We start from the raw sequence: 13,141 nt of genomic DNA on the forward strand, positions 1-13,141 counted from the left end.
CAATGTAGTACTGATTACAGAAGTGAAACTACCACGAACTATCACTATTCATCATGTTTTCAACATGGCTGCCGTTGTGGTGCAGTATATGGGAGTACTGGCTGCTAAATTGGTTCGCTTCCACGCGTACGACTCATATATTTTAACTGAGAGAATGGGCGCGACCTTCGTTTTAACCTTCAAGGACCAAATACGGACTTCCTTATATGAAGAGTGAGCAGTACATCCAAAATTGACGTAAGCCATGTATGGGCCCGGAGGACTCATATCACGCTGTAGGACTAACATTTTTTTCTGTTTAAAATTATGTAATTGTCGATAATCTTGTTGTAGAAGGGGAAAGACGTGAAACATTTATTCAGAAGCAGTTATTCCACTTGCCTCTCAGCCACCCGGGGCCGCCGATGCTGGTAGTATTCAGCCTGCAACTGCGTCGCTCGATCGCTTGCGAAAAATCACTGCGCTCGTTGATTACTGCTCCTGTGAAACGAAACAAGAAACATCTCATTACACTTCAACAGAACCAGAAAACATTCGATAGAATACAAACTCTAGTGGTAAATTACGTCTCCTGTGACCAATAAAAATTGCTGCCAAAAGGCATGAGGAGTGTGATGTTGAAAGAATTACTATTTTCTTAAGCTCAAAATATGACAAATTCTGTTGCAAATAATCGTTGTCGTTATTGCGTTGCCTTATAAAGACGACGGAGAAAAACATTATTATAAGTAGATCAGAACATGGTGGGGGACATCGGATCGAACAAAAGTTCCGAAACGATTACAGTTCTGAAACGCACAGTCGTGGAGCTACAACCATAAAACGATAGCGGTTTAGGGAGGAGCGCACCATAGTTTTTCTGGTAAGCGAACGTGTTTGGGTGCTTATAACAGCATGGTTTTGTCAGCCTAAGCTGTTGATGTGTTATTCTGTGCTTGTTGGGGCGAACGTGTTTGGGTGCGTTTAACAGAGTGGTTTTGTCCGTCAAAGCTGCTGGTGGGTTATTCTGTGCTTGTTAGCTTGTAGGACACCAGAGTGACGTGAAGAATTTCGAGGTTTTACTGGAAAGAGTGAGAGAGGGGGGAAGGGAGAGGGAGAAAAAGAAGAAATGTAGCGCGTCATAAACAACTGAACGTGTTCTATGCTGTAGTACTTGCAGTATGTTGTTCACCTTCCGAACGCATCGAGAGCCGGCCACGGTAGTGTACGATACGCTGTATGCTGGCCGGCGGTTTTGGCGCGCAGCGGCTCGGCTGAAAGCGACACCGGATGCGGACACAGACACAGGACACGGCAGCTGCGGCCGACATCTGCCGCTCGCCGCCGCTGCCGCTGCCTCCGCCTCCGCGCGGCCTTCTCGCTACGACCTCGCTCACGTCACACAAACGTCGCGCCAGGCACGCACGCACGCATGCTTTTACCGAGGACCGTGCCCGCTGCACAGTAGCGTCGCCTTAAGCAGGCAGCGCTACTTCACCTACACGCGTGCCGGGTTGCATAACACCAACTTGTTAGGGTTTATGTTACATGTTGGTTATGCGATTTTTTCTGTTACATATCGCTTCTTTCATCTCTAACGACGCGAAAAATGCCAAGTGGCACCGTGTTTTGGAGCTGTAGAGCTGTTGAACTGTAGATCTCCTTCTAAGTGGCTGTATAAGTAGGTTCGAAGGTGGGAGGACGTCAAGGACACCACCAAGTCTATTAACCCGCTGACTTACTACTATTTTTCCCCATAGTCGAACTTATATTTACTATTTAAATTTACGAAAATCAGTATATTTTATCTTATTCACTTTTCTCAAAATTATATATTTTTAATAGGAATTCTTTACAAATCTATCCCTACTATTTACTGAAGTGATGAGGAGTGAATATAATATTGTTTTACAAGTTTTTGTTGGTGTAGTATGCCCGAAAAAACAGAGGGATGTGCAACCCCACTTCACATTTCTCACACTCATACCGTGTATCACTTTTCTTCTTCCTTGCTTTGCACACTACACAGTTTCTGAAGGGCGTTTTCTTCATGGAATTGGGGGATAAACCTAACAAAAACATGAACCAGCAAAATATTGAAAGAAATCGAGTATGTAATACACCTCTAAACAGATCGATTTCTCAGTTTTCCAACGGTGTACAACGTGTCATGCCATCTATTAGCAGAAAAGAAGAAACACTAAGAAGAAGCTATAGCTGCTCGGCCCATTATCACAGCCGCCAATGTAATAACGGATTCGAAAACTGCGAACGGCTGAGAGCCGGCTGTCTAAGCCAATGGGTTAACTGTAGTGTTCAAACAAATTTGCTTTACAGCATAACAAATGGATCACACGCGCGTTCGCAGCAATTATTTCACGGGGAGGCGACACTCTAAAAATTTCATTTTTGATATAAATGAGTTGGTTAGTTTTGAGACAAGTAAAGCCACAAGAGCTAATTTTTATAGATGCCACAAAAAAGTTATTTTATCCTAGAGAACTGATGGTTATTCACTCAAGATACGAATGAAATTTCTGTTCTCCAAATTCGAAAGAGAGGGCGGGGGAAGCAAGTGCCCTCCCTCCCCTTGCTCCTCCTTGCAGACGTCTATGTCCTCTCCCCCTGCCAACATGCCGAAGTAATCCGTACGCAGCCAAAGATGAGAATGCAGCCAACAGGCTCTTGAATAGAAATTTCTCGGGTTTAAAAAGACGGCAAATGATTAAAATTACATCAGTTTTCGGTCAAGCACTCTTTGGGCATTTTCAAGTGGTATGGCTGCCAGTGCGCTGCTCGTAGTCCGTTTATAAATTCAAGCTATCAGTTGTGACGTCGCTGGTGCTTGCGGCATCACCATATGTGGACATATGTTGAATCTGTGTTCAATGTGCCCGCTTCAATCGCGGGATCACTGGATCCCACGCCGCACTGAGCTGCGGGCCACTCTAATAGGGTGTTATCTGTGAGTTTTATTTCAATGTCTTCTTTAATCACAGAGTCTCACAAGTCGTTAGTGGGAGCTATGTCGGATATTTCGTCAAATTTTATCAGGTGTCCGTTTCCTACAGCATCTTCAGCTAAATTAGATTTCTTGGGGTGGCGTAAGCAATAAAACCTTTCACGCCTTCCCTGCGTTGTTCCACGGTACGTACTGTTTGTCCGATGTAAGACTGGCCACACTCGCAAGACATCTTGTAGACCCCAGGTGTTCTGGGACGTGCTGCGTCTTTTAATTTGCCTCAGAAGTTGACGGATTTTTGGCGGAGGTCCGAAGATCGATTTGATCTTGTGTGTTTCCTGTAGGCGGCTGATCTTGTCCGACACGGAGCCACAGCACGACAAGAGAGCAAGTTCCTTTCCCAGCTCCTCATCTGTGGTCTTATAGTGATATCTACTTGAAATCATTTCATTCATGTTGATGAACATTGTAGCCAATGTTCTCGAAGACTTTACGTAGGTGGCTCAACTCTTGGTAAGGTTAAAAGCGACTGGTATTCTTGCACGATGCACCTATGTTTGTAATACAATGCGCTTCTGTGCCGCTGTTGAGGTGCATGTACCTATCGGTATGAGTGAGTTTTCTATAGAAGCTGTGGCCTAGGCATCTATTTCGTTTGCGCCGGACAAGCACGTCGAGAAAGGGCAATGTTTTGTCTTTTCCTATCTGCATGATGAACTTTATGTTACTGTGAATGCAGTTGAGGTATTCCGTGGAGGCCAAATGACGAACGTGTCGCAGATGTATCAACAGAAACAACTAGGCTTTAATGGGGCCGTGTCTAAAGCAATATCCTCAATATTCTCCATGAATAGGTTTGCAAGAGGTGGAGCTAACGGGCTACCCATTGCAGCGCCGTTAGTCTGGTCGTAATACTAGCCGGAGTACAGAAAATAAGGAAACGTAAGTGTGTGTCTAAGTAGCTCGACCAAGTCACTTTCAAAGAACTGGAATACTATCTCCAAAGAGTATTTAATAGGCACATTCGTAAACAGCGCCATAACGTCAAAACTGACCATAATATTACACACACTAACATAGGGATGGCGGTTGTCACTGGAACAATCAGTTTTCGGTTATATCGTTTTTTTCCTTGCCTTTTTAACCAGTGCGATAAAAATCGCTCAAAATAACCTGGTTCTTAAATAACCGATTTTCGGTTTTTTATTCATGTTATTTTCTGCAAACAAACGTAGAAATCGGAGACAAACTGAGAAATTTTGACTCAGTTTCAACATATATTGAATCAAAAGAGTAAATTAAATTGGTCCGTCTTCCATTCCATGATTTTCTCTAAAAGTAATAAATGTTTGAATACTACAACAAATCAGGAGTACCTGTTAGTTCTGATGTTTTGGATACCCGCTAAAACATCATATCGTAAACAGGAAGCATATCATTATTTGGGCGTTATGAATAGTCCGTGCCAAAGGGTGGAAACTGAAGTTGAAAAATTCTATTTTTCGTGTTGCTATTTTTCGTCTTAATTTGTCCGTTTCCAAGGGCTACAAGCAGATAAAGGCATATTATATAGACACAGGTAGCAGATCAGCTACTTTCTATTTCTATTGTATACTCTCGATGAATTATTGTTAAGATTTTAATTTATTACCGTTACCATAACTTCCTTTCTCTTTTTATTATTTCATAGAAGTGGCACCCATATCTTTAATCTTTTAAAGGAAATGAAGCATTGTACTTCACAAAAAAAAATTCCAGACTATGGCTGATGTCATTCTGCAATACCACGCATGTCCGGCGACGACAGGGAGCGCTCAGACCATGAGAAGTCCAAGACTTGCACACAGCATGTGCGCGCGTGCCAAATCCCACGACACACGATAACAGGGGCATTACTGTCTCAGCAATGCTGTGCCAATTCTTAAGCTGTGTTTGTTGCTCATTTCTGTCGGCATTGTTGTTAAAATAACATCGATCGCTTTTCCCATTTTCTGTAGTAACGCAGTATTTCAAACGAATGCAAATTACCACTTTTTAAAAAGGGTTTACTGAAAAACGAAAATTGTAGCTCTGCTGCTATGGCTGATTGACAACTCGGGCTTTTCAAAAAATGGTTCAAATGGCTCTGAGTACTATGGGACTTAACTGCTGAGGTCATCAGTCCCCTAGAACTTAGAACTATTTAAACCTAAGAACGTCACACACACCCATGTCCGAGGCGCCTAGAACCGCTCGGCTACCCCGGCCGGCTCGGGCTTATGCTCGGCTATTTGTATAAAAAAAGCGTTATAACCGAGACCAAACAGATGCCAAAAATACCGGTATCGGTTTTAACCCGTCGGTTTTTCCCATCCTTGTCAGTAAGTCGAAAACGGTCAGCCGGCCGGGATGGCCGAGCGGTTCTAGGCGCTACAGTCTGGAACCGCGCGACCGCTACGGTCGCAGGTTCGAATCCTGCCTCGGGCATGGATGTGTGTGATGTCCTTAGGTTAGTTAGGTTTAATTATTTCTAAGTTTTAGGGGACTGAAGTCCCATAGTGCTCAGAGCCATTTGAACGATTTTGAAGACGATTAAGTCGGCTGATGAAATCTGCTGGGTTTTCAATGCGATGTTCGCAGTGTCCCACATGTGTAGCGAGGAGACTGCTCAAGTATTTCGCCAACTTGTATGCCAGTGAACCAGTGGTGTATACGATGAGGCAGAATGTCATCCCATCCTTGTGGATCTTCAGCGAAGCGCAACCAGCAGATGGTCTAGCAGCCTGTGGGAGAAGATTCTTCAGCATACTGTCTTCCACTGACTAACGCTTGAGAATTTCAGATGCCTTTCATACTACTGTCGACGATGGGTCGCGTGGAAGTTTCCGGTAACTCTCTTCGTCCAGTAGCGCGCACATGTTCGTATCATAGCCCGCGTATTCTATAATTACCGCTGCATTGCCCTTGTCAACAGAAAGGACCACAATGCTTTCATCATTGCCTGATGCTAGCAGGCTATTGCGCTCAACCCTGGTCATGTTGGGCGCTCGTAACTTACTTCAAATTACGGAAACCTATGAGAGTTTCGGCAGTGCACCTTTCAAGCTTGGGTTAGCTGCCATCACAGCACACCACGACCGGATCCCCTGAATACTGCCCGGCGGGTCGGTAATTGGCAATCAGTGACGCCTGCCAGACAGATCCAGCTGAGGAACTCGCCGGCAACACGTGCCACGCAATAATCGCCGCTGTGAGTGCGCGCCGCATTTGAATTTCAAGCAGACTGCTAGGCTAGGAATAACCGCCCGTGGCGTGCGGGGCGCGACAACCGCGTCACAAATAAATCTGCCGCCGCGGCCGCAAACGCGAGCATGAATAAAAGAACAGTTATGGACCTGCGCGGGCCGCGTCTTCCGGCTGCCCTTGCTAGAAACGTCGTTTCCGAAGGGAAACTGCACGGAAACGAAATCGATGATCGATCAGCTCTACATTGGCCTATACTGGATCTGCAGGAAGGCTGAAGCGATATCTCGACAAGCGCTACGAACACCTTAACCACGCTATTCTGCTCCATTTTGCTTGACGGATATAACCCTCAGGTCAATATGAATAAACTTACCAAGTATAGGCACGAACAAAGGAGTTTCCTTGAACAATATAAACGGCAAATAAACCACTTATAGCGTTCTTAGAAAAAATATTAAAAGTATTTCATTGTTTTTACACGAGAGAAGAAATATATAATCGACTGCAAATTTAAAGAGTTCCTTACACTGCTCAGCTAGGATATTATGACAACTTTGCACACGTTAATCGTTAAGGCCCCATAGGAAGCTAGCTTTCACGCAGTAATGAGTCAGCCTACTCGTAAAGCATGTGCCTGGAAGCCGAGAGGTCTCGGGACCGAATACCGACCGGAACACGGAAATTTTCAATCTGCCTTTGACCCTACAAACATCACGCGACGGCATAGGGTGTTACAACCCAGCGTTCGCGTAAGTATGTGTTAGTCCTTAGTCCCCTCACTTTCAGTTTATAGGGATTCTCAGGTTCGCCTTTCCAAGTGTTGTACGTGTCTGTCTCCTTCTTCCTTGTTTTCAGTTCAACGGATAGTTTCACTGACTATACATCACGCAGACTATACTCCACACCGCGCCCGGTCAATCATGTGCTTATTTACTTTGTCGTATCTCCCTTTTTTACCGTTGTTTGTCCTAACGGTCGCTGCATATCGCGATAAGTGCAATGCACATAATTAAGTCTTTGCTGCCTTTCGCTTTTCTAAGAATAGGGACAATATATATGATGAAGTCATACGTCAAATAATTCGTGCACTGTCGGAGGACGAAAATGGAAGGGTTAGAGCCTCCATGCGACTTCACCGATGAAAATGAAGGGGAGGAAGGAAGTGTGAACGTGAATTGCTACAGTAGCGACTCGGAACAATTCGGGGACGAACATTCCGATTCCTTAAATGATATTCAAGGCAATCATGATTATTTTTACGTCGGAAAATATGGGGAAAGACGTTGGATAAGCAGTTCCTTATTTCTGTCGAATAAAATGAAATGAAAAAAAAAACCATAAAAGTATTGCCACGACCAACACGCGCGGGCGCAAATATTTCCTCGGAACTGGTCGCGTTTACGAGATTCTTTCGTACGAGTATGATTGACAAAATTGTTGGTTACACAAATCTATATATTTGAGAACGAAGATGTACAATTCAGTATTCGAGGGAAAGAGATGCTAGGTTTACTTCTTCTTCGGGAATGAAAGCTATTCGTGAGATCTGTTCTTCATCGCTCTCAACAAAACTAGTCGCGGCAATGCCCGACGAGCTTCGAAGCATAATGATACAGGGATGATGGCCTGCCGAGCTGCATTTTCAGGTAACAGTTTTATGTTCCTACTAAGAAGCATGAGGTATCATGAGAGGGCGGCCAGGGGAACACAAGGAAAGTATGATAAATTAGCAGCCATTAGGGAGATATACAGGAATTCTGAAAGTAACTGTAAAAACAATTACTCCCTATCAAAATATGTGACCACTGATGAAATGCTGCTTCCCTTTCGAGGTCGATGTAGTTTCAGCCAATAAATGCCTGCCAAGCCGGCAAACTACGGCCTGAAACTCTATGCCATGTGCGACATTAGAACATTTTGAGACAGACTGCGGCAAACAAAGTTCGTACTTTACATCGAACAAACTGTTCGACATAGTCAAGCGACTGGGTCAGACCATCTTAGGTTCTCACAGAAATATGACCACTACACCAGCTATCCATTGACGCAGTTTCTTCTTGGTACAATGGAAAAGAACAAAAAAGACATCCCCCCAGGCTTTCTGGATCTGAAATCCCGAGAAAGGGGCTCTTCGCTGTTTGGATTCCGCGACGATTGCACCCGGGTATCCTATATGCCAAAGAAGAAAAGATGTGTTCTCGTGTTTCCTACAATGCATGATTACGAGGAAATAGAAACAGAAACGGGAAAAAATATTTACACATTATAAACGTGAAAACACTAAATATCATTCGCTCTGCACTTCCATTTCCCCATCTACTCTCAGACGACAGCAATCACAAACTATTTGGCGCGTTGAGTGATTCTTACATATAAAATGTTTGCATGTCGAACAACGTACAGTAGTCTTGTTATTCTTGTGTGGACCATGTTCCTGCCACTACTGATTCGGTATTACTTGGTTCTCGGTATGATTCGGTATTGATTGGATCTCGGTAGTCTGTGTATATATGAGAACCAACCAATACCGATCCGGTAGTACCCGGAACATGGCCCACACAAGAATAACAAGACTACTGTACAGATGTTCTTCACTTACAAGGGAACCTCCCCATCGCACCCCCCTCAGATTTAGTTATAAGTTGGCACAGTGGATAGGCCTTGAAAAACTGAACACAGATCAATCGAGAAAACAGGAAGACGTTGTGTGGAACTATGAAAAAAATAAGCAAAATACACAAACTGAGTAGTCTATGCATATGATATGCAACATCTCTGAGAATATGAGCTCATGAGCGCCGTGGTCCCGTGGTTAGCGTGAGCAAATGTAGTACGAGAGGTCCTTGCATCAAGTCTTCCCTCGAGTGAAATTTTTTTATTTTCAGAAAATTATTATCTGTCCGTTCGTTCATTGACGTCTCTGTTCACTGTAATAAGTTTAGTATCTGTGTTTTGCGACCGCACCGCTAAACCGTGCAGTTAGTAGACGAAGGGACGTGCCTATCCAATGGGAACCGAAAAAGTTTGATCGCAAGGTCATAGGTCAACCGATTCCTCCACAGGAAAACACGTCTGATATATTCTATACGACACTGGTGACGGCATATGTTGTCGACCCGCCTAACTTGTACACTTGACGAATGGGTAAAAAGATTCTTCTACCTTGCCCGATTTAGGTTTTCTTGTGGATGTGATAATCACTCCCAAAAAAGTGATCGCATCGGACGGACGGACGGACGGACAGATAATAATTATCTGAAAATAAAAAATTTAAATTTTCACTCGAGGGAAGACTTGAACCAATGACCTCTCGTACTGCAGCTGCTAACGCTAACCACGGGACCACGGCGCTCGTGAGCTCATGCTGTCCATGATGTTGCATATCATATGCATAGACTACTCAGTTTGTATATTTTGCTTACTTTTTTCATACTTCCACACAACTTCTTCCTGTTTTCTCGATTGATCTGTGTTCAGTTTTTCAAGGCTTATCCACTGTGACAACTTATAACTAAATCTGAGGGGGGTGCGATGGGGAGGTTCCCTTGTTAGAATTGCACACTGTGTACAATTTCAAAAAAATAAAATTAAAAAAAAGCAGCAACGTCGAGATCAAATATCTTGTTGCTACAAATTTTAGTAAATGCTCAGAAATTTTACAATATCATGAACTTTTAGCAAAACAAAATCAGATATCAGGAACTTGTTCGAACAATAACTTTTGCCTGAATAGAAACAGCGACAGAATAAAGATGAGATATCAAAAACTCGAAGGCGTGAGGCATGTACTGAACAGGTGCATCTGCTGTAATGACGTTAATAGAATTAAAATAACAAATCGCGTGTACGTCGCAATGTGTTAGGCAGTACGTAAACAAATATTCTGCGATAAGGCCGTTACAAAGGTGTGAATGCATAGTTTCGTACATGAACTTCGAAAGAGAAATTCGTTTGCATTAATGTTCGCCGACGCAGTTCTGCTTCAGAAATGTCCTCGGGCTGTAAGGAACAGACGACGGGCAGCCACGCTTTCTGCACATCTGGCACAGAAGGTCTCCGGCTGCGCACGTAACTCTTCCATTAACTACGTACCCGATAAGACAGCCTACTCTAGTGGGCTGTCTCAGAATGTTTCGCAGTGTTGATCAGTCCTGATCTGTAAGGAAATACCAATTGCTTAGGACACGTGATGTATTTCATTTACTCTGCGAACGAATGTAACATAACGACGAGATGGGGTTGGGTTGTTTTGGGGAAGGAGACCAGACAGCGAGGTCATCGGATTAGGGAAGGACGGGGAAGGAAGGCGGCCGTGCCCTTTGAAAGGAACCATCCCGGCATTTACCTGCAGCGATATAGAGAAATCACCGAAAACCTAAATCAGGATGGCCGGACGCGGGATTGAACCGTCGTCCTCCCGAATGCGAGTCCAGTGTTTAACCACTGCGCCACCTCGCTCGGTAAACGACGAGATGTCTACGGCTGTGTACATCCCACGGCGTCACCAAGGGTACAATGTGTCCATAGTTAAAGTTGCAATTTCAATACGCAATAGAAAGAGAACCACTGCTCAGGATGATGTCAAATTTGAACAGCATTTTATTGACGCAGGAGGCAATGGCATGGGAAAGGAATTAACGCAAATGTTGCCAACAAATGGCGGTGGAGGGTGTAATGGTACTTGAATTACGTAACCATTACGGCACCTCACCTCAACCTCTCGATACCAGCAATATTCTACTGTGTTTCTGTAAAATAGTTAACATATTTCAGTGACAACATTCAGATTTGATTTCATTAATGTAGAGGTACTTTGATACATCGATATGTTTATATTGCATTTATATTATTCTTTCTTTTGTCACTATGATCTCTGACGTACTTGTAACTCTGATTTTTGGGCGCGTAAGCGCTTATTAGAGAGTCCAGTCTTCGTCGTCATGTTGAAAAGACGCAAATTGCAGCCAGTTTATGAAATGTGAACTTTAACAGTGAGGAAGATATTATGAAGTATGTTTTATATTGTGAAGTGATGTTGCAACAAAAGTAATAAAAAAGAAGTGTAACTTAAATTTGGAGTGCTGATTACTTTTTTCCATCACCAGTTTCCTAACTTGCAAAAGTTTAATCTTCATGAATGGTTTATGAAACACATCTATAAAACTTTTGAATATCGCAGAATAACACCTAGACCTCTTTGCATCCGAGCTTGGAATCGATGACTACCAAGATTTTCAAGGATTGAGCCATGAGTTCACAACGAGACCAGCGTGAGAAACACGAAAAGATGAGTGCCTAGTTTATCCATTATTTCAAGAAATGACTTTATTAACTGTTTCCTAATGACACCTGCCACATAATATAACTTTGTTGTTGCCCGAAAATGCAATATTTAGCAGCGTGAGCAACACTACAATCATAATTAATTTTTGACCTTTGTTGTGGTAGGGTTGTTACAGGGCGTTAACCTACACACACCAACAGACGCGCGGCACACGGCTGTTCCTCAGTCTGCCCTCGAGACGCCTAATATCTGCATGAACAATCGCGCGCTGCTAGTAAAGCTCTTTTTACAAGAACGATAAACTGTGCTGCAGTAACCCTGCAGAAGTTCCTGACACTCAGTGGTATGAATAAAGGCATTGGTCCGATGTCTGCAAAGGGTCTCTAGAACATGATTTAAAAACTCGAAAAGACAGGTTCTTTTGACGTGCAATGCGCCAGGGGAAGGAAAGCAGTTTGTCCGACGTCTGTGATAGCACTGCAGGAGGTGTCGGACAGTGATGTGCAAACATGCCGTGAACTGTGGAACTGTCCGACCGTTTTGAGAAGATGAGTCCTGCGGTCCTGTTATCTGTACCGTCACTGGTAAACGCCATGAGCGTATTTACGCACCAACGTCATTCTAACACAATAGCGTCGATGTGTGAGTAGCATAATTTTTATGAAACATGGTGCACGTTGCACAGCCAGTGAAATGGTCGCTGCAGAGGTATTTCGGAAATGCTAGAATTATCAGCCCTCATTTCCCTACAGCCTGGCCGTCCAGATCATGTTCAAGTGCTCCAGTTACTAATTTAGCTGAACTGAAGGCATGCATTGCGCAACGCGTTCTCAACGTGACCCTCCAGACATTCCGATTTGCTGTCGAACATGCCGTTTCTCGATTTCAACTTGTCGCAGAAAACGATGGGCAAAATATTTAATATGTCTTGTGACAGCTAGAAACCAATGTAATTTTGCTTTATATGCGATTTTTCGCCACAGGACAATTAAAAACCGAAGTCGTTTTGCTTTCTATGCGAACTTTGTTCCCAGGACAATTTAAAACCGATGTCGTTTTGCTTTTCTGCGGTTTTTGGTCTGTTGTTGTTGTTGTTGTGGTCTTCAGTCCTGAGACTGGTTTGATGCAGCTCTCCATGCTACTGTATCCTGTGCAAGCTTCTTCATCTCCCAGTACCTACTGCAACCTACATCCTTCAGAATCTGTTTAGTGTATTCATCTCTTGGTCTCCCTCTACGATTTTTACCCTCCACGATGCCCTCCAATACTAAATTGGTGATCCCTCGATGTCTCAGAACGTGTCCTACCAACCGATCCCTTCTTCTAGTCAAGTTGTGCCACAAGCTCCTCTTCTCTCCAATTCTACTCAATACCTCCTCATTAGTTATGTGATCACCCCATCCAATCTTCTGCATTCTTCTGTAGCACCGCATTCCGAAACCTTCTATTCTCTTCTTGTCTAAGTTATTTATCGTCCATGTTTCACTCCATACAAATACTTTCAGAAATGACTTCCTGACACTTAAATCAATACTCGATGTTAATAAATTTCTCTTCTTCAGAAATGCTTTCCTTGCCATTACCAGTCTACATTTTATATCCTCGCTACTTTGACCATCATCAGTTATTTTGTTCCCCAAATAGCAAAACTCCTATACTACTTTAAGTGTCTCATTTCCTAATTTAATTCC

The 13,141-nt window shown here is 43.5% G+C and overlaps 1 protein-coding gene across 5 annotated transcripts in view; it reads right to left on the reverse strand.

The window, feature by feature from the left end:
* The window catches only part of LOC126267309 (kalirin), a 2,010,890-nt gene that overhangs the window by 1,733,475 nt on the left and 264,274 nt on the right, over nt 1–13,141 (reverse strand). For all 5 annotated transcript variants that reach the window (XM_049972405.1, XM_049972404.1, XM_049972401.1 and 2 more), the window contains exon 3: nt 382–480. The gene's annotated coding sequence lies outside the window, so the exon portion shown is untranslated. The remainder of the gene's footprint in view (nt 1–381; nt 481–13,141) is intronic.

This window comes from Schistocerca gregaria, chromosome 4, assembly GCF_023897955.1.
Source record: "Schistocerca gregaria isolate iqSchGreg1 chromosome 4, iqSchGreg1.2, whole genome shotgun sequence".
Classification (NCBI taxonomy): Eukaryota; Metazoa; Arthropoda; class Insecta; order Orthoptera; family Acrididae; genus Schistocerca; species Schistocerca gregaria.